The sequence below is a fragment of the Coregonus clupeaformis genome, unplaced genomic scaffold (genome assembly GCF_020615455.1).
Source record: "Coregonus clupeaformis isolate EN_2021a unplaced genomic scaffold, ASM2061545v1 scaf0391, whole genome shotgun sequence".
Taxonomy (NCBI): Eukaryota; Metazoa; Chordata; class Actinopteri; order Salmoniformes; family Salmonidae; genus Coregonus; species Coregonus clupeaformis.
This window is the reverse complement of record NW_025533846.1, coordinates 223,637-243,405: the sequence shown is the minus strand read 5'-3', so window position 1 is coordinate 243,405 and position 19,769 is coordinate 223,637.

Sequence of the window (19,769 nt, the reverse complement as noted above, 5' to 3'; positions counted from 1 at the left end):
ATTAAAAACAATAGCACATCAACATAAAAACATATAAACATACATCTGAAAGCGTTGCTCAAACTCCCGTAACAGTCCCGTTATTTTATCTTTGAACCGCCTTCATGTCTGCCACATGTTGGGTCGCGACACATTTTTCAGATAGGGGAAGTGAGCTGCATCACCACCGCAAGTTGCGTACTCCCACAATGACAGCTTCAACTTGAAAGAACGTATGCCGTCATAATATCTGCGTGACAACTTTGTTGCGCCCTTGCAGCTGTTTGTTCAAGTTATTCAATTGCTCTGTAACATCCACCATAAATGCAAGGTCCGGCATCCATTCTCGGAATGAAATTCTAACACTGGTTTGCCCTTTTCTTCCATGAACTGTTCAATTTCTTCGTAAATCAAAGAAACGCCTCAGCACAGCACCTCGGCTTAACCATCTTACCTCAGTGTGGTATGGCAGGCCATAGATGTGGTCTTTCTCTCTGAGAAGGCTGTCAAACTGACGGTGATTCAGGCTTCTGGATCGGATGAAATTAACAGTTTGGATGACCACCTTCATGACGTTATCCATCTTTAATGACTTGCAACACAAAGCCTCCTGGGTGCAAAATACAGTGAAAAGTCAAAAAAATCACGTCCTCCATTTGCAGATTGCACTTTCTCTCTGAACTTTGTCACAACGCCTGCTTTTTTCCCCGATCATTGAGGGCGCACCATCTGTAGCCAGGCTGACAGCGGGGACCAGTCCACTCGACCCTGTCCAGCGCGCCGACGAGAGTGGTAAAAATATCAGCTGCTGTCGTTGTATCTGTCATCGGCACCAACTCCACGAACTCCTCAGTGACGGTCAATGTGTCATCAACTCAGCGGATGAAAAAATGGCCAGTTGTGCAACATCTGTAATGTCCGTGCTTTCATCAATTGCAACCGAAAACACAATAAATGACTTTACTTTTTGCTTCAACTGGCTGTCCAAATCCACTGAAAGATCGGAAATCCTGTCTGCAACTGTGTTTCTTGTCAGGCTGATATTTGCAAAAGCCTGCCGCTTTTCAGGGCACACAATCTCCGCTGCCTTCATCATGCATGTTTTTACAAATTCACCCTCACTAAATGGTTTTGAAGCCACTGCGATTTCATTAGCAATGAGGTAGCTAGCTTTCACTGCAGCGTCACTGATGTCCCGGCTGTGAGTAAACACAGACTGCTGTTTCTTCAGACCCGCCAACAGTTCATTCACCTTCTCCATCTCCGCTGTCCTGGAAAGTTGTCATATTTGTCGGCATGAAGACTCACATAGTGGCGACGAAGGTTATATTCTTTCAGCACTGCAACATGCTCTGAACAAAACCAAACATACAGCTTTCCCATTCAATTCCGTGATTAAATAGGATGACCATTTTTCTTGGAACACTCTGCACTCCGTCCACTTTTCTCTTTTTTGACAGAGACATATTGGGGCAATGAGGGTGCCAAAGCACATAATGTTAAAAGTAGAAGCCGTAATAAATATCGCGGGCAAAACAAAGTAGCTCATTGGCTGCACGTGCTTGACCTACTTGCTCTGCCCCGGTATAAACAGTTTGTTTGCTTAACACAATTGCTATTGCGCCATCCAGTGGACGCAATTGGAACAGCAGTTTATTTTATTGAAAAATTGCAGCGCATTTTTATACTTTACAATTTTTATTTTTATTTATTTTTATTTTATTTTTTCAAAATCATCTCGCGGGCCGGATTAAACCCGTTTGCGGGCCTGATCCGGCCCGCGGGCCGTACGTTTGACACCCCTGTCTTAAAGTAATGATGGACTGTTTTTTCTCTTTGCTTATTTGAGCTGTTCTTGCCATAATATGGACTTGGTCTTTTACCAAATAGGGTTATCTTCTGTATACCCCCCCACCTTGTCACAACACAACTGATTGGCTCAAAAGCATTAAGAAGGAAATAAATTCCACAAATTAACTTTTAAGAAGGCACACCTGTTAATTGAAATGCATTCCAGGTGACTACCTCATGAAGCTGGTTGAGAGAATGCCAAGAGTGTGCAAAGCTGTCATCAAGGCAAAGGGTGTATATTTGAAGAATCCCACATCTCAAATCTATTTTGAATTGTTTAACACTTGGTTACTACATGATTCCATATGTGTTATTTCATAGTTTTGATGTCTTCATTATTATTCTACAATGTAGAAAATAGTAAAAAATTAAGAAAAACCCTTGAATGAGTAGGTGTTCTAAAACTTTTGACTGGTAGTGTATAAAAAAAAAAGTTTTTAATTTTAATTTTTAATGCCCAGCTCATGAGGCCCCTTGATGATGTGAGGCCTGAGGCAATTGCCTCTTCTGCCTAATGGTAATTCCACCAGTGAGCACACTACCAGCTAGTTCCTCGGATGGTGGAGGCTTACCATGCCATTTTCCCATAGCAAAGAGCAGGGCAGGGCATGGTTAAAGACGATGACATTTTTCAGAGAAGTTCACTATGAATGGAATACAATACGATTTTTTATTTTCTTTCGTTGCTGGACATAAAAGACTGTAAAATCACCAGGAAATGAGCTAAAAGTGATTTTAATTTAGGAAATATTTTCCAGACTATTCCCACGCATAAATAGAGAGGCATACTGTATGTGATCGTATCCCAATGTAATCAAGGTTTGAAATTATTCTGTTTTGTCAGAATCTATCTGTTTCGGATTCTTGCGGTCAATTTGCAGTGTATAAAATATTTGTAACTATGTTCGGGCTCCCTGACTATCCCGCTCAAGGAAATATTGGCTCACAGCTGAATGTAATTGGGGACCCCTGCAATGCAAGGAATATAGTACATACAGAGCCTTCAGAAAGTATTCATACCCCTTGACTTATTCCACATTTTGATTTGTTACAGCCTGAATTCAAAATTGATTAAATATATATTTTTTCTCACCCATCTACACACAGTATCCCTTAATGACAATGTGAAAACAAGTTTAGACATTTGTTTAGACATAAAATACAGAAATATCTCATTTACATAAGTATTCACACCCCTGAGTCCATACTTTCTAGAAGCACCTTGGGCAGCGATTACAGCTGTAGTCTTTCTGGGTAAGTCTCTAAGAGCTTTACTCACCTGGATTGTGCAACATTTGTCCGTTATTCTTTTCAAAATTCTTCAAGCTCTGCGAAATAGGTTGTTGATCATTACAACCTTATTTTAAAATTGATTAAATTGTTTTTCCCACTCATCAATCTACGCACAATACCCCATCATGACAAAGCAAAAACAGGTTTTTTAGAAATATTTGCTAAATTTATTAAAAATAAAAGTGGAAATATGACATTTACATAAGTATTCAGACCCTTTACTCAGTACTTTGTTGAAGCACCTTTGGCAGCAATTACATCCTCGAGTCTTCTTGGGTATGACGATACAAGCTTGGTACACCTGTATTTGGGGAGTTTCTCCCATTCTTCTCTGCAGATCCTCTCAAGCTCTGTCAGGTTGGATAGGGATTGTTGCTGCACAGCTATTTTCAGGTCTCTCCAGAGATGTTAGATCGGGTTCAAGTCCGGGCTCTGGCTGGGCCACTCAAGGACATTCAGAGACTGTGTGCTTAGGGTCGTTGTCCTGTTGGAAGGTGAACCTTCACCCCAGTCTGAGGTCCTAAGCGCTCTGGAACAGGTTTTCATCAAGGATGTCTCTGTACTTCGCTCCATTCATCTTTGCCTCGATCCTGACTAGTCTCCCAGTCTCTGCCGCTGAAAAACATCCTCACAGCATGATGCTGCCATCACCATGCTTCACCGTAGGGATGGTGCCAGGTTTCCTCCAGACGTGATGCTTGGCATTCAGGCCAAAGAGTTCAATCTTGGTTTCATCAGACCAGAGAATCTTGTTTCTCATGGTCTGAGAGTCTTTCGGTGCCTTTTGGCAAACTCCAAGCGGGCCGTCATGTGCCTTTTACTGAGGAGTGGCTTCCGTCTGGCCACTCTACCATAAAGGCCTGATTGGTGGAGTGCTGCAGAGATGGTTGTCCTTCTGGAAGGTTCTCCCATCTCCACAGAGGAGCTCTGGAGCTCTGTCAGAGTGACCATCGGGTTCTTGATCACCTCCCTGACCAAGGCCCTTCTCCCCCGATTGCTCAGTTTGTCCGGGTGGCCAGCTCTAGGAAGAGTCTTGGTGGTTCCAAACTTCTTCCATTTAAGAATTCTTAGGGACCTTCAATGGTGCAGACATTTTTTGTATCCTTCCAGATCTGTGCCTCGACACAATCCTATCTCGGAGCTCTACGGACAATTCCTTTGACCTCATGGCTTGGTATTTGCTCTGACATGCACTGTCAACTGTGGGACCTTATATAGACAAGTGTGCGCCTTTCCAAATCATGTCCAATAAATTAAATTATCCATTGGTGGACTACAATCCAGTTGTAGAAACATCTCAATGATGATCAATGTTAACAAAATGCACCTGAGCTCAATTTCGAGTCTCATAGCAAAGGGTCTGAATACTTACATAAATAAGGTATTTCTGTTTTTTATTTGTAATGAATTTGCAACCATTTCTAAAAATCTGTTTTCAGTTTGTCATTATGGGGTATTTTGTGTAGATTGATGAGGGGAAAAAAATATTTTATCAATTTTAGAATAAGGCTGTAACGTAACAAAATGTGGAAAAAGTGAAGGTGTCTGAATACTTTACGAATGCATTGTATACCATTTTATCCTACATATTCTTCAGATATACTAAATATTCTATCCACATACTGTCCATAATGTCTATACATCCCATCACATATATACTGTATATACTCCGGACTCCGACATTGCTCATCCTAATATTTATATATTTCTTAATTCCAATCTTTTACTTTTATATTTGTGTGTATTGTTGTGTATTGTTAGATATTACTGCACCATTGGAGATAGGAACACAAGCATTTCACTACACCCACAATAACATCTTCTAAACGTGTATGTTTAAGCTAGAGATATCATGGGCTGCATCTCAATCCACCTCATCCGCCGATGTCGGCCTTCCGCATCTGCGGTGGAAGGTGGCTGAGCTACAGCGGTGTTTGTCAGACCAGGAGACACCAGGAGACATACTTAAAATTGGTCTTCTCACATTAACATCTGTAGCATCCATATTACACACTAATATAGTAGCTATGAAGAGAGATGGCTGATCAGTAGTGGGCAATTTTATTCCCCCAACTATATCTATTTGGGATTCTTGCAGTCAATTTGCAGTGTATAAATTATTTAGAACTTTGTTCGGTGCCCCAGACCATCCCGCTCAAGGAAACATTTTATGTAATTGGGGACCCCTGCAATACAAGGAATACATACAGAGCCTTCAGAAAGTATTCATACCCCTTGACTTATTCCACTTTTTTTTTGTGTTGCAGCCTGAATTCAAAATGGGTTTAATATTAATTTTTTTCACACATCTACACACAGTATCCCACAATGACAACGTGAAAACAAGTTTTTAGACATTTTTGCAAATGTATTGAAAATGAAATACAGAAATATCTCATGTACTCACACCCCTGAGTTGATACTTTGTAGAAGCACCTTGGGCAGCGATTAAAGCTGTGAGTCTTTCTGGGTAAGTCTCTAAGAGCTTTCCACATCTGGATTGTGCAACATTTGCCCATTATTCTTTTCAAAATTCTTCAAACTCTGCCAAATTGGTTGTTGATCATTGTTAGACAACCATTTTCAAGTAGATTTAAGTCAAAACTGTAACTTGGCCACACGCTTTGCCTTGATGACAGCTTTGTACACTCTTGGCATTCTCTCAACCAGCTTCACCCGGAATGCATTTCCAACAGTCTTGAAGGAGTTCCCACATACGCTGAACACTTGCTGGCTGCTTTTCCTTCACTCTGCGGTCCGACTTGTCCCAATCCATCTCAATTGGGTTGAGGTTGGGGGATTGTGGAGGCCAGGTCATCTGATGCAGCACTCCATCACTCTCCTTCTTGGTCAAATAGCCCTTACACAGCCTGGAGGTGTGTTGGGTCATTGTCCTGTTGAAAAACAAATGATAGTCCCACTAAGCCCAAACCAGATGGGATGGCGTATCGCTGCAGAATGCTGTGGTAGCCAAGTTGGTTAAGTGTGCCTTGAATTCTAAATAAATCACTGACAGTGTTACCAGCAAAGCTCCCCCACACCATAACACCTCCTCCTCCATGCTTTACGGTGGGAACTACACATACGGAGATCATCCATTAACCCACACGCGTCTCAAAAAGACACAGCGGTTGGAACCCAAAATCTCCAATTTGGACTCCAGACCAAAGGACACATTTCCACCGGTTTAATGTCCATTGCTCGTGTTTCTTGGCCCAAGCAAGTCTCTTCTTCTTATTGGTGTCCTTTAGTAGTGGTTTCTTTGCAGCAATTAGATCTCGAAGGCCTGATTCACACAGTCTCATCTGAACCTGATGTTGAATGGAAAGTTTTTGCCAATTCCCCTTTGGCCACCAGCGTTTGTTGTGACATGACACAAGGCTCTAACCCCAGAATGTATCTTTGCATATCAAGCGTGAAGCAATGAGGAGCTGCTCAAGTTGATGAACTTTGAATTCAAGTAAACGTTATGGGTATCAATATTGACGGTGCTCCTCAGGTAAGCAGGTTTTTGGGCTTCGGAAATGTCAAATAACAAAGGCCCTGAAGGCATGTTCCACCTTGATCACAAACCCAATAACCCAACAACAGCCTTATTCAAATGAGTCAGTGAATGAAAATGATGTTTATGACATTTACCAGCTAGCAGTACTGTAGCAGCTAAATACAATATAATTTTAGTCAATGAGAATTTTGCAACATAAAGCTTCCCTTTCTGAACATTCGAGATGTGTAGTCCACTTGTGTAGCTAGCATGACTGACTTTGTGCTAGCTAGCCAACGTTTAATTATTGCTGCGTTATGAAAGGAACTAGACACGGACACGAATTATCTGTTTAGTGTGTTAACACACTATTGGTAGTTTGTTGTAACCAAGTATTGGTGCTAAACCGTGTGTTATTGGATGCTAGCATGCTAGTTAGCTATGGCGTCATAGGATACGGTGCCCTGGGCGGTTTTTCATGGAAGAATACTGTACCAAGTTAGCTAGCTGAATAAAGTAAGTTAGAGTCTATTCCTAGAAACATTGAACCGCTGTAGTTTACAACAATTATAATTTCTAAAGTGGAAGTTGGGAGAGTTATATTCGGGTGTTTCAGTGAAACAATTATAGTTTCCTGAGGTGGAAGTTGGGAGAGTTATATTTGGGAGTTGTGGTGAGGGAGGCCCCGCTCTCTCCTTTCCCAGATGTTTAGTTCATTTCATTCCGATCTCCTCTGCATTATTGTAGCCATTTGCTGCAGCCTGTCAACTATGCCTCTGCCTATCCCTGTTCTCTCCTCTCCGCACAGGCTACACAAACGCCTCACACCGCGTGGCTGCTGCCTCTCTAACCTGGTGGTCCCTGCACGCACCACCCACCTGGAGTTCCAGGTCTCAGGCAGCCTCTGGAACTGCCGTTCTGCTGCCAACAAGGCAGACTTCATCCCAGCCTATGCTACCCTCCAGTCCCTCGACTTCTTGGCGCTGACGGAAACATGGATTACCACTGAAAACACTGCTACTCCTACTGCTCTCTCCTCGTCTGACCATGTGTTCTCGCATACCCCGAGAGCATCTGGTCAGCGGGGTGGTGGCACAGGAATCCTCATCTCTCCCAAGTGGACATTCTCAATTTTTCCCCTAACCCATCTGTCTATCTCCTCATTTGAATTCCATGCTGTCACAGTCACTAGCCCATTTAAGCTTAATATCCTTGTCATCTATCGCCCTCCAGGTTCCCTTGGAGAGTTCATCAATGAGCTTGACGCCTTGATAAGTTCCTTTCCTGAGGATGGCTCACCCCTCACAGTTCTGGGGGATTTCAACCTCCCTACATCTACATTTGACTCATTTCTCTCTGCCTCCTTCTTTCCACTCCTCTCCTCGTTTGACCTCACCCTCTCACCGTCCCCCCCTACTCACAAGGCAGGCAATACGCTTGACCTCATCTTTACTAGATGCTGTTCTTCTACTAATCTCACTGCAACTCCCCTCCATGTCTCCGACCACTACTTTGTATCCTTTTCTCTCTCGCTCTCCTCCAACACTACTCACTCTGCCCCTACACAGATGGTAATGCGCCGCCGCAACCTTCACTCTCTCTCTCCCGCTACTCTCTCCTCTTCCATCCTATCATCTCTTCCCTCTGCTCATTCCTTCTCCAATCTCCTGATTCTGCCTCCTCAACCCTCCTCTCCTCCCTTTCTGCATCCTTTGACTCTCTATGTCCCCTATCCTCCCGGCCGGCTCGGTCCTCCCCTCCAGCTCCGTGGCTTGATGACTCATTGCGAGCTCACAGAACAGAGCTCCGGGCAGCTGAGCGGAAATGGAAGAAAACTAGACTCCCTGCGGACCTGGCATCTTTTCACTCCCTCCTTTCTACATTTTCTTCATCTGTTTCTGCTGCTAAGGCCACTTTCTACCACTCTAAATTCCAAGCATCTGCCTCTAACCCTAGGAAGCTCTTTGCCACATTCTCCTCCCCTGCTGAATCCCCCCCCTCTCTGTGGATGACTTCGTCAACCACTTTGTAAAGAAGGTTGACGACATCCGATCCTCGTTTGTTAAGACAAATGACACTGCTGGTCCTGCTCACACTGCCCTACCCTATGCTTTGACTGCTTTCTCCCCTCTCTCTCCAGATAAAATCTTGCGACTTGTGACTGCAGGCCGCCCAACAACCTGCCCGCTTGACCCTATCCCCTCCTCTCTTCTCCAGACCATCTCCGGTGACCTTCTCCCCTACCTCACCTCGCTGATCAACTCATCCTTGACCGCAGGCTATGTCCCTTCCGTCTTCAAGAGAGCGAGAGTTGCACCCCCTTTCTCAAAAACCAACACTCGATCCCTCTGATGTCAACAACTACAGACCAGTATCCCTTCTTTATTTTCTTTCCAAAACTATTGAGCGTGCCGTCTTTAGCCAACTCTCTTGCTATCTCTCTCAGAATGACCTTCTTGATCCAAACCAGTCAGGTTTCAAGACTGGTCATTCAACTGAGACTGCTCTTCTCTGTGTCACGGAGGCTCTCCGCACTGCTAAAGCTAACTCTCTCTCCTCTGCTCTTGTCCTTCTAGACCTGTCTGCTGCCTTTGATACTGTGAACCATCAGATCCTCCTCTCCACCCTCTCCGAGCTGGGCATCTCCGGCGCGGCTCACTCTTGGATTGCGTCCACCTGACCGGTCGCTCCTACCAAGTGGCGTGGCGAGAAGCTGTCTCCGCACCACGTGCTCTCACCACTGGTGTCCCCCAGGGCTCAGTTCTAGGCCCTCTCCTATTCTCGCTATACACCAAGTCACTTGGCTCTGTCATATCCTCACATGGCCTCTCCTATCATTGCTACGCTGACGATACACAACTAATCTTCTCCTTTCCCCCTTCTGATAACCAGGTGGCGAATCGCATCTCTGCATGTCTGGCAGACATATCAGTATGGATGACGGATCACCACCTCAAGCTGAACCTTGGCAAGACGGAGCTGCTCTTCCTCCCGGGGAAGGACTGCCCGTTCCATGATCTCGCCATCACGGTTGACAACTCCGTTGTGTCCTCCTCCCAGAGTGCGAAGAGCCTTGGCGTGACCCTGGACAACACCCTGTCGTTCTCCGCTAACATCAAGGCGGTGACCCGATCCTGTAGGTTCATGCTCTACAACATTCGGAGAGTACGACCCTGCCTTACACAGGAAGCGGCACAGGTCCTAATCCAGGCACTTGTCATCTCCCCGTCTGGATTACTGCAACTCGCTGTTGGCTGGGCTCCCTGCCTGTGCCATTAAACCCCTACAACTCATCCAGAATGCCGCAGCCCGTCTGGTGTTCAACCTTCCCAAGTTCTCTCACGTCACCCCGCTCCTCCGCACACTCCACTGGCTTCCAGTTGAAGTTTGCATCTGTTACAAGACCATGGTGCTTGCCTATGGAGCTGTGAGGGGAACGGCACCTCCGTACCTTCAGGCTCTGATCAGTCCCTACACCCAAACGAGGGCATTGCGTTCATCCACCTCTGGCCTGCTGGCTCCCCTTCCTCTGCGGAAGCATAGTTCCCCCTCAGCCCAGTAAAAACTGTTCGCTGCTCTGGCACCCCAATGGTGGAACAAGCTCCCTCACGACGCCAGGACAGCGGAGTCACTCACCACCTTCCGGAGACATTTGAAACCCCACCTCTTTAAGGAATACCTGGGATAGGATAAAGTAATCCTTCTACCCCAAAAAAAGAATTGTAAAGTGGTTATGCCACTGGCTATAAGGTGAATGCACCAATTTGTAAGTCGCTCTGGATAAGAGCGTCTGCTAAATGACGTAAATGTAAATGTAATTGTTATGAAATCCTGCGCACAGTCACAACACACAGTCTATTTTAGACTACTCCGTGTATTGGTTTTGAGGTGTACTGTCTATGTGTTTAGCTGCAAAAATACCTTGGGCTATTCCACTTGGCACACACTGGTTGAATCAACGTTGTTTCAACGGCATTTCAATGAAATTACGTTGAACCAACGTGGAATAGATATTGAATTGACGTCTGTGCCCAGTGGGATGTGACTCAACCATTACAGTCTATGGATTGGTAAATATCTAACTGTAAGCTTATTTAACCTATTGCCTTCCCCAATGGGACACCCACATGGCTGTAGGCTATGGCGACAGAACAAACAGCTAGTTAGCCAACGTATTTCCCAAACACAACCCCAACAGATGCTAACGATAGCATTAGCATCTCTGACACCACATTCAGTCAATAGCCATATTAATTGCCATGGAGGTTGCAACCGATACAATTAGAAAACCACATCATCATTAGCGCCAATAGATACTGTTGTAAATGCCAGAAGCTAGGTCCGGTAATGTCACTTTCTCCATAAATCAACAGCGATAAGCATCTGCTCTCTTGAATGGGCATATGGCCTGTGTCCAGAAAATGGTAGCTACCTGATAGGGGATCCTGTCAAAACTGGAAAAGTGGCACTGGAATAAATTGACCATCTGTAACAATGACTTGAGATTTTGAAGTGACCACTTTTTCTCACCCAGGTACAGTGAGGGAAAAAAGTATTTGATCCCCTGCTGATTTTGTACGTTTGCCCACTGACAAAGACATGATCAGTCTATAATTTTAATGGTAGGTTTATTTGAACAGTGAGAGACAGAATAACAGCAAAATAATCCAGAAAAACTCATGTCAAAAATGTTATGAATTGATTTGCATTTTAATGAGGGAAATAAGTATTTGACCCCTCTGCAAAACATGACTTAGTACTTGGTGGCAAAACCCTTGTTGGCAATCACAGTGGTCAGACGTTTCTTGTAGTTGGCCACCAGGTTTGCACACATCTCAGGAGGGATTTTGTTCCACTCCTCTTTGCAGATCTTCTCCAAGTCATTAAGGTTTCGAGGCTGAAGTTTGGCAACACAAACTAGCTCCCTCCACAGATTTTCTATGGGATTAAGGTCTGGAGACTGGCTAGGCCACTCCAGGACCTTAATGTGCTTCTTCTTGAGCCACTACTTTGTTGCCTTGGCCGTGTGTTTTGGGTCATTGTCATGCTGGAATTCCCATCCACGACCCATTTTCAATGTCCTGTCTGAGGGAAGGAGGTTCTCACCCAATATTTGATGGTACATGGCCCCGTCCATCGTCCCTTTGATGCAGTGAAGTTGTCCTGTCCCCTTAGCAGAAAAACACCCCCAAAGCATAATGTTTCCACCTCCATGTTTGACGGTGGGGATGGTGTTCTTGGGGTCATAGGCAGCATTCCTCCTCCTCCAAACACGGCGAGTATAGTTGATGCCAAAGAGCTCGATTTTGGTCTCATCTGACCACAATACTTTCACCCAGTTCTCCTCTGAATCATTCAGATGTTCATTGGCAAACTTCAGATTGCTCTGTATATGTGCTTTCTTGAGCAGGGGGACCTTGCGGGCGCTGCAGGATTTCAGTCCTTCACGGCGTAGTGTGTTACCAATTGTTTTCTTGGTGACTATGGTCCCAGCTGCCTTGAGATCATTGACAAGATCCTCCCGTGTAGTTCTGGGCTGATTCCTCACCGTTCTCATGATCATTGCAACTCCATGAGGTGAGATCTTGCATGGAGCCCCAGGCCGAGGGAGATTGACAGTTCTTTTGTGTTTCTTCCATTTGCGAATAATCGCACCAACTGTTGTCACCTTCTCACCAAGCTGCTTGGCGATGGTCTTGTAGCCCATTCCAGCCTTGTGTAGGTCTACAATCTTGTCCCTGACATCCTTGGAGAGCTCTTTGGTCTAGGCCATGGTGGAGAGTTTGGAATCTGATTGATTGATTGCTTCTGTGGACAGGTGTCTTTTATACAGGTAACAAACTGAGATTAGGAGCACTCCCTTTAAGAGTGTGCTCCTAATCTCAGCTCGTTACCTGTATAAAAGACACCTGGGAGCCAGAAATCTTTGTGATTGAGAGGGGGTCAAATACTTATTTCCCTCATTAAAATGCAAATCTATTTATAACATTTTTGACATGCGTGTTTCTGGATTTTTTTGTTGTTATTCTGTCTCTCACTGTTCAAATAAACATACCATTAAAATTATAGACTGATCATTTCTTTGTCAGTGGGCAAATGCACAAAATCAGCAGGGGATCAAATACTTTTTTCCCTCACTGTACATCAAAACCAATTGTCAGCAAAGGTCGTACATTTATTTTGATGCAGGGCAAGTCTGTTGGATTGGCTTTTGGTGAAGTGGCAATATTCAAGTCCTCTTGCCTCTCACTGCAAAACGATGCAGTGAAGTATATGATGCATGGTATTTCTGCCTGAATGGCCATTGTCACTTTGAAAGCTATTCACCTGACCCCACTGTGTGTGTCAAGACAATAGGGGTCGAGAGAGCTTGGCAGTCAAAAGTACAGTTTGAAGAATTCTTTCCTGTGCCACTAGGGAGCCCTATTAAATCAAAACTGGTATCCATTAGTTTCCGAAAGTAAGCCAAAACATCATCCCTCTCCCAACATTACAACAGTGTGTTTGACTCAATAAGCAATTGGTTGTATTTGTTACACCTAAGTATTGTTTGATTTGATAAATTAATGCAAACACTCTCACTCAGTAAGATGAATGTTGTTCTGTCTTTCCTCATAAGACTCGGATAACAGTTTAGATATACAGTAGCAACTACTCCAGGGCTCCCATTCTAAATAAACGTATAAATTGATCTGACTTCATAATGACTTGAATATATTACTAGAATTACTACAAAAACATATTGATTTTCAAGTTGATTTAGAATGGGAGCCCTGGAGTAGTTGCTATATGTAAGCTGGTATCCAAGTCTTATGACCTGATTGTCACGCTCTGGCTCCGGGACTTTGTGTGTTGAGCCAGGGTGTGTTCGTTTCGTGGTGTTTTGTTTGGTTGGGTGGTTCTATGTGTTGTATTTCTTTGTTGGGTTCAATGACTCCCAATCGGAGGTAACGAGTGTCAGCTGTCGGCTCGTTATCTCTGATTGGGAGCCATATTTATCTGTATGTTTTCCTGTGGGTGTTGTGGGTTTTTGTTCCAGGTTCAGTCTTTGTCACTGTTGGACTTCACTATCGTCTTTTGTTTTGTATTTACGTGCTTTACTCATTAAAGTCATCATGTTCACTCAACGCGCTGCGTATTGGTCTGCTCCCTTTCAAGACGGTCGTGACACTGATTGGCTGTATGTTAATGTGGACAATGTTGCACAATATTATTTGCTTGATTAATGTGTGTCTTTTCCTACAAATGATTTATTGTAGAAAAAGTGATGATGCCCTGATGTTCTCTCCATGTGCTTATCAGATCACTCCAAATGTAGCTACATTTTCTCTTTCCTGTTCACCCTCTTCTCTGTTTATCCTTTCTTGTGGGAGTCAACAGATTTGAATTGAACAGTTGATGAAATTATCCAGTGTTTTTGCGTATATTATGCCATAAAGACACAGTGTTAGAGAATACATTTTCTGTGTAGGGGAAAATAACGCTGCTACATTTTGGCCCGGTTTACCAGACACAGATTAAACTAGACTAGGCTTATCTATGTCTGGGAAACCAGCCTTTTAAGGTAGTAGTTTGGACTGATGATTCATCTTTTCAGAATGTCTCCATAGAACAGTAGCGCTACAATATTGTATAGCCTACATGATTTGGAAAGGACTTGTGGCAGCTAATGAATGGATGGTTATGTACATTTACATTTGAGTAATTTAGTTTTATCCAGAGCAATATACAGTTTGTGCATTCATTTTAAGATAGCTAGGTGTGACAACCATATATCTCAGTCATAGTAAGTACATTTTCCCTCAATAAAGTACCTATCAGCAAAGTCAGTGGTAGTTCACGAAAGGCAAGGGTGTAAATGTGTTCCCACAATATTTTTTTTGCTGGGGCCTCCATTTTAAACTGAGATAATATAGAGTACACGGGGGGAAGTGCTTGGAAATGATGATGTCATACTATAACTTCATATCCACCAGAGCACTTTCTGTCTTTCTGGAGGAATTTTGTCCTCTGGCTGTAATAAGTTTGCTTACAATCGAAGTTCAAACAAGTTGGTGAATGTGGCAGAAAATACATTGACTTAATTTAATCTAATGAAATACCACTATAACTACTCCGGACTCTGACATTGCTCGTCCTAACATTTATATATTTCTTAATTCCATTCTTTTACTTTTAGATTTGTGTGTATTGTTGTGTATTGTTAGATATTACTGCGCTGTTGGAGCTAGGAACACAAGCATTTCGCAACACCCGCAATAACATTTGCTAAACATTTGAATGCGACTAATACAATTTGATTCTATTTGATTTGAAAGAACATGTGTTCTTGTCACGCCCTGGCTCTGGGGACTCTAGTATGTTGAGCCAGGGTGTGAGTTTTCATTTGTTTTTCGTTCTAGTTTTGTAGTTCTATGTTGGCCAGTGTGGTTCTCAATCAGAGGCAACGTGTATCAGCTGTTGCTTGTTGTCTCTGATTGGGAACCATACTTAAGCAGCCAGTTTTCCCACAGTGTTTGTGGGATCTTGTTCCGTGTTGGTTTGTGTTTTGCACCTGTGGACGTCATGTATCGATTTGTTGTTTTGTTCGTGTATCATTTAATAAATAAGTATGTTCACCTTCCACGCTGCGCCTTGGTCCTCTATATCCGACGATCGTGACAGTTCTTAATTTGTTGTATACTCAGTGTACAAACCCAATACATAGGCTTCACCCCAGCTTGAGCTATTTAATATTCGTTCTTTTTATCTTTAACTCTACACTGTTGGAAGAGGACCCGTAAGTATGCTTTTCAATGTTACACCTGTTGTTTACGACGCATGTGACAAATAACATTTGATTTGACATTGATTGATTTTGAATGTGACGATGAATGGAAAGTTTTTGCCAATTCCCCTTTGGCCACCAGCGTTTGTTGTGACATGACACAAGGCTCTAACCCCAGAATGTATCTTTGCATATCAAGCGTGAAGCAATGAGGAGCTGCTCAAGTTGATGAACTTTGAATTCAAGTAAACATTATGGGTATCAATATTGACGGTGCTCCTCAGGTAAGCAGGTTTTTGGGCTTCGGAAATGTCAAATAACAAAGGCCCTGAAGGCATGTTCCACCTTGATCACAAACCCAATAACCAAACAACAGCCTTATTCAAATGAGTCAGTGAATGAAAATGAGGTTTATGACATTTATTCAATAGAACACCAGATGCCTATTTACCATATTACTGGAATATTTTATATAAATCCTACAATTGAAAAACAAAATAGTGTTTTTCACTATTATTTAGTTTGACAATACTATGTTAGGTGTCACCTATTGGTCTATAAAATAAGCAAAGACGATACAGAGTATAGAAGACCACCATTGTACCACCATTTCAATAGCAGCGGGCAACACCAAGTCCAAAAGTAGATTTACAGTCCAGTGTTTAAAGTTGGAAATGAGCTCAACAGATCTGAAATTTTAAAATATGAATGATTGGAATAATGCTTCTAATCCATGCACAATGCTTCCTCTGTCATTAGTTTGCAGACATTATTCATATTTCATGTTAATATGGCACTCACTCCCTAACAAATGAGAGCTGCAACGGTAGGTGTTATGAAATCCTGCGCACAGTCACAACACACAGTCTATTTTAGACTACTCCGTGTATTGGTTTTGAGGTGTACTGTCTATGTGTTTAGCTGCAAAAATACCTCGGGGCTATTCCACTTGGCACACACTGGTTGAATCAACGTTGTTTCAACGGCATTTCAATGAAATTATGTTGAACCAACGTGGAATAGATATTGAATTGACGTCTGTGCCCAGTGGGATGTGACTCAAGCATTACAGTCTATGGATTGGTAAATATCTAACTGTAAGCTTATTTAACCTATTGCCTTCCCCAATGGGACACCCACATGGCTGTAGGCTATGGCGACAGAACACACAGCTAGTCAGCCAACGTATTTCCCAAACACAACCCCAACAGATGCTAACGATAGCATTAGCATCTCTGACGCCACATTCAGTCAATAGCCATATTAATTGCCTTGGAGGTTGCAACCGATACAATTAGAAAACCACCTCATCATTAGCACCAATAGATACTGTTGTAAATGCCAGAAGCCAGGTCCGGTAATGTCACTTTCTCCATAAATCAACAGCGATAAGCATCTGCTCTCTTGAATGGGCATATGGCCTGTGTCCAGAAAATGGTAGCTACCTGATAGGGGATCCTGTCAAAACTGGAAAAGTGGCACTGGAATAAATTGACCATCTCTAACAATGACTTGAGATTTTGAAGTGACCACTTTCTCTCACCCAGGTACATCAAAACCAATTGTCAGCAAAGGTCATACATTTATTTTGATGCAGGGCAAGTCTGTTGGATTGGCTTTTGGTGAAGTGGCAATACTCAAGTCCTCTTGCCTCTCACTGCAAAACGATGCAGTGAAGTATATGATGCATGGTATTTCTGCCTGAATGGCCATTGTCACTTTGAAAGCTATTCACCTGACCCCACTGTGTGTGTCAAGACAATAGGGGTCGAGAGAGCTTGGCAGTCAAAAGTACAGTTTGAAGAATTCTTTCCTGTGCCACTAGGGAGCCCTATTAAATCAAAACTGGTATCCATTAGTTTCCGAAAGTAAGCCAAAACATCATCCCTCTCCCAACATTACAACAGTGTGTTTGACTCAATAAGCAATTGGTTGTATTTGTTACACCTAAGTATAGTTTGATTTGATAAATTAATGCAAACACTCTCACTCAGTAAGATGAATGTTGTTCTGTCTTTCCTCATAAGACTCGGATAACAGTTTAGATATACAGTAGCAACTACAAATAAAAAGAGAGACATGTGATCGTGTCTCAATGTAATCAAGGTATGAAATTATTATGTTATTTTGAAATACAATCTCTTTTTGGGCTTGGCTGTGGTCAATTTGCAGTGTACAAATTATTATAATTATGTTCTGTCCCCCGACCATCAGCTCTGAAAAAAATCAGCCTGCGGCTGAATCTACAATAGTTGCCTACCCTAGCATAGAAGCGTTGATTCAAGGGCACTGTCATTTAAATCAAGGTTGGGGCCTGCTCCCACCTATTGACGAATAGGTGAATTACATTTTCTGCTATTCATTCTAACATTGTCTATTGAGATACAGTACATTGTGGAACCATGCTGCATTGTACAGGTAACTGCCAACATAAAGTGTCTTAATAGGGCGTTGGTCCACCATGAGCTGCCAGAACAGCTTCAATGCACCAGGCAGAGAGTCTACAAGTGTCTGGAACTCTATTGGAGGGATGCGACACCATTCTTCCACAAGAAATTCAATTTTTTTGTGTTTTGTTGATGGTTGTGGAAAACGCTGTCTCAGGCGCTGCTCCAGAATCAATTAGGTTGAGATCTGGTGACTGAGACACACACACACACACACACACACACACACACACACACACACACACACACTTTAAATCCCCTATGCGTCTTTGAAACCCCTCTTTCAAAGTCACTGAGATCTCTTCTTCTAGCGATGCTAGCCAAAATAATGGCCAACTGGGCATGTTTATACATGACCCTAGGCATGATGGGATGTTAATTGCTTAATTAACTCAGGAACCACACCTGTGTCGAAGCACTTGCTTTCAATATACTTTGTATCCCTCATTTACTCAAGTGTTTCCTTTATTTTGGTGTCTTCCTGCATTTTAGTCGTCAGAATCCTTGGTCCTGGAGAGCTACAGGATTTTGTTCCAGCCCAGCACTAACACACCTTATACAACTAGTAAATAAATCAGGTGTTTCAGTGCTGGTTTGGATGTTGTTGTTTAAAAAAAAACTTTATTTTGACAGTGAGCCGTGCCTGCACACCCTGTGGCTGGCTCACAAAGAATCTAAGGGTTGACTGGTAACATGATGAACAAGGATTCAGCTTACATTTAGTAATTTGTGTGCCAGTCGAGATGTCATTCTGAAATATGTTGTTCATTGTAATTGATTTTCGTAATAATTTTCTGATTAGATGGTTCATCAATACAATAATCATCCTCTGCTAAAGTGAAATGAGCTCGCATTTGACATATTTTAGGGTGAATTGAAATAAATTGCAGGATCATTTGGTAGTTTGATTGGGGTCATAGGCCTTTCAAATGTTGAATGAGAACTACAGGAAGATCAATGCATCAGAAAGTTACCATTAGCCACCCTAGCTGAAAATATCAAAGGAAAACAATAGTGATCCCCCAATTAAATGGATCAAAATGCCTTTCTCGTCTGTGAGAACGAGACCATTTGGGTAGAAAATGATTTTTTCAGCTGTAGAGCCCATTCATAGTGAATGCTTTGCATACAGTGAGGGGCTTTGCAGCTGTGCAGGGAATGTGAAGAGGATTACACATCCTGAAAACACACACACACAAATCTGCATGCAAGTACACACACACAAATGTGGTCGCACACATGCACGAACATACGCACACACACACAAATAGTAAGAGATACAAACATGCACGCTTGCTCACACACACACATGCACACGCGCACACACACGCACACGGACACGGACACACACATACGCACTGACACATTAACATGCACGTGCAAACACACACGCATGCGCTCACACACACACACCATAAACAATGTCAGGATTGGACTTGTTATATTACACGGTGGAGCAGACCAAAGGTCCATGTGGATGAGGTGTCACTAAGGGAGAGAGGAGGTCGATACTGCTATTGCTGAAGATATAGATTTCAGGACAAGCAAATGGCCCACTGTCCTATGAGGAAATCAATCTGCGTTCCATGTAATGTTCTGGTATGGACATTTCTGAGGTCAAAATGACTTGTTTTTGTACCATTGTGAGGACAGAATATTGAGTTTTGAGGAGTGAATTATAAAATAAAGGAGATCTGTATTCTGTAACTGTTCTTTGTTGTGAATAACTTTGTGTTTTACTGAGAAATTGAAAGAAGTAATATGTTGCTAATTCACTAAGTCAATGTGTGTGCCATTACTGCAGTGTAACATTATGGTACTCTTTCGTACTGAACTACGCCTGAATCATCCTCATACTCCACACCGAGCTGTCTGTTTGAGCTACTGGCACACATGCATACCCCACATGACATGCCACCAGAGGTCTCTTCACAGTCCCCAAGTCCAG